Source organism: Sorex fumeus, unplaced genomic scaffold (assembly GCF_029834395.1).
Source record: "Sorex fumeus unplaced genomic scaffold, SorFum_2.1 ptg000014l, whole genome shotgun sequence".
NCBI classification, from domain to species: Eukaryota; Metazoa; Chordata; class Mammalia; order Eulipotyphla; family Soricidae; genus Sorex; species Sorex fumeus.
In genome coordinates, this window is record NW_026606071.1 from 29,141,727 (window position 1) to 29,145,092 (window position 3,366).

The window sequence follows — 3,366 nt, forward strand, 5'->3', positions numbered from 1 at the left end:
ATGATGGGCAGCAAGAGGGCATCTGCCAGCCAGGTCGTTCAGGTAGGCAAGCCACATGCTCCATTAATAAGGTTTCCTGACAGAAGAGATAATTTAATTTACTGTAGTTATCAGAAGAGACAATCCTAAACCTGAAGCTTTGGGGTCAGCAGGGTTACCTTCTTACTCTTCTTCAATGTCACAGCATTGTTTTGTTTGTTTGTTTGTTTGTTTGTTTTTATTAGTGGAACACCATGATGTACAGTTGTAGATTTACAAATTTTTGTGCTTGAGTTTTGATTATACAATGATCAAGTACCCATCCCTCCACCAGTGCCCATTTTCCACCACCATGGATCCCAGTATCCCTCCCACACCCATCCCCCCATCCCAACCTGCCTCTGTGGCAGGGCATTCCCTTTTGTTCTCTCTCTCCTTTTGGGTGTTTTGGTCTGCAAAAGAGGAATTGAGTGGCAATCATGTTTAGTTCATAGTCTACTTTCAACATGTATCTCCCCTCCTGGGAGGATCCTCCAAACACCCTTTATTTGGTGCTCCCTTCTCTCTCTGAGCTGCCCTTTCCCCTAGAGTGCCCAGCTGACCTCTAAGCCATGGAGTAATCCTCCTGGTACCGATCGTGGCTATTCTTGGGTATTAATCTCCTATTTTGTTACTTTATGTCCCCCAGATGAATGCAATCTTTTTATGTCTATCCCTCTCTTTCTGATTCATTTCGCTTAGCATGATACTTTCCATGTGGTACCACTCGTATGTAAAATTCATGACTTCATCTTTTCTAACAGCTACATAGTACTCCATTGTGTAGAAGTACCAAAGTTTCTTTAACCAGTCATCTGTTCTCGGGCACTCAGGTTTTTTCCAGATTCTGGCTATTGTAAAGAGTGCTGCAATGAACAAACAAGTGCAGATGTCACTTCGACAATACATCTTTGACTCCCTGGGATATATTCCCAGGAGTGGTATTGCTGGGTCAAATGGGAGCTCAATTTCTAATTTCTTGAGAATAGTCCATACTGTTTTTAAAAAGGGCTGAACCAGTCGGCATTCCCACCAACAGTGAAGGAGTGTCCATTTCTCACCACATCCGTGCCAGCATCAGTTGCTTTTGTTCTTTTGGATGTGGGCCAGTCTCTGAGGTGTGAGATGGTATCTCATTGTGGTTTTGATCTGCATCTCCCTGATAATTAATAATGTTGAGCATTTTCTCTTGTGCTTTTTTGCCATTCAGATTTCTTCTTTGAGAAAGTTTCTGTTCATTTCATTACCCCATTTTTTTATGGGGTTGGATGTTTTCTTCTTGTGGAGTTCAACCAGTACTTTATATATCCTTGATATCAACCCCTTGTCAGATGTATATTCGGCAAATATCCTTTCCCATTCTGTAGACTGTCTTTGTATTTTTGGCACTGTTTCTTTGGAGGTGCAGAAACTCCTTAGTTTAAGATAGTCCCATTTATCTATCTCTGTCTTCACTTGTTCGACCAGTGGTGTGACATCTTTGAAGATACCATTAGCTTCAGTGTCATGGAGGGTTTTGCCAACTTTGTCTTCAATGTACTTTATGGTTTCTGGTCTGATGTTGAAGTCTTTAATCCATTTTGATCTTACTTTTGTGCATGGTGTTAGGTAGAGTTCTGAGCCCATTTTTCTGCATGTAGCTGTCCAGTTTTGCCAGCACCATTTGTTAAAGAGGCTTTCCTTACTTCACTTCAAAATGTCACAGCATCTAAGGGAAGTAAAGCACCAGACTGACTGATGCACCAGGGTCCACCAGATACTGCAGAAATGATCAAAACATTACCTCAGAAGTACAGAAGGAAACTTCTTTCTTAAGAAGAAATGGAATTTATCTGATGTGGAGGTCCAGAATATTTTGTCATCAGACAAAAGAATGATCTTTATAATAAAGGACTTCCAAAATGACAAATGAGATATTGTACATTAAACAATTTTAATAAATACTATGTTTAACAAATATATAGAAAATTTAGAAGAACACTTATATTTCCTAACTTATGTATCATGTTCAGTTTCTCCACAAGCTTAGTTGTTTATATACTTTATACTTATCAAAATATACATTTTTCAATATATCATATTAATTTACTGTAGTTATCAGATATTACCAGTGTAGAACTAAGAAAAGCACACATTGTCTAGTTAACTATCTTAATTTTCCCATAATTTTGCTTTTCTTTTAGTTTCTCATTAGACTCAGTTGATCAGGCAGAATTGCTACTTTTGGAAACTGATATTCTTGAAATTGGGTGAAATCAGTGATATTCCATAATGACTCCATATTTGTTATTCACAAAAGTTACTCAGATTCAACTGGCTTAATAAGTATATGCTACTGTAAATGATAAAATAGCCAAAGTAAGACAGGTGACTTTGTGGTATTAAGAACTAAAGTTAATATAAATTATTATGTGTAAATTTCAATCTGAAAAACAAAAATTACAGTATAAAGTGGGATATATAAGTCAAAATGAACATAGCATAGGTATAAATGTTAACTAGAAAATTGCATTTGAGTTCTGTTTTGAGGATTATTAAGAAAGTCATGTTCTTTTTTCCATTTTATCATTTTTATTAGCATGTATGCAAAGTCTGATAAGTTATTTTCCTCAAACTTAATGTCTGAAAGCTTTATAAAATCAACCTAAATATTTATTTATGAAACTATTAACAGATTCTTCCTGTGCCAAGGGTATATAATATTGTGAAAGTCTCACAAACTAAATAAATTTATTCCACACCTTTAAAAAAAAGTTCTTCTTTGGAGGTGTTTGATAATGACAAAGAACAAAGAAGGACAATTTGAGGGAGGAGATTCATTATGTCTTCATTCTATTCATTATGTCATGTCAGGTATCAGCCCCAGGTGAACAGGCCTGGAACAGGAATCCCAAGAGGATTAAGAAAAGATACAGAGGGTTGGAGCGATAGCACAGCAGGTAGGGCACTTGCCTTACACATAGGAGACCTGGGTTCGGTTCCCAGCATACCATAGGGTTCCTCAAGCACTGCTAGGAGTAATTCGTGAGTGCAGAGCCAGGAGTAACCCCTGTGAATCACTGGGTATGACCCAAAAAGCAAGAAAAAAATGAGAGAAGTGTGGGTTTGGGGAACTAAGAGGGCTCAGCACTCCATCTCCTCGGGTTTCCAGCTTTCTGGATTGAAAGGATTCACAAACTGTCATTCCTATCTGTCTGTCTAGTCTTCAACAGTAACTCTTGGCCTCTAGGAAGTTGTATTTCCTTTTTTTTTCTTCTTCGATCAAATAAAGTTTAATTGCTTCTATCTTGATTGCTTAATCTCATTCAATTTATCCTGCAAGTTCAATGATCCCTTGAAACAAAATGA

General features: G+C 37.5%; 1 pseudogene; it reads left to right on the forward strand.

The window, feature by feature from the left end:
* LOC130021166 (alpha-ketoglutarate dehydrogenase component 4-like) lies at window positions 1-1,923 on the forward strand (annotated as a pseudogene).
* Window positions 1,924-3,366: the final 1,443 nt, after the last annotated feature.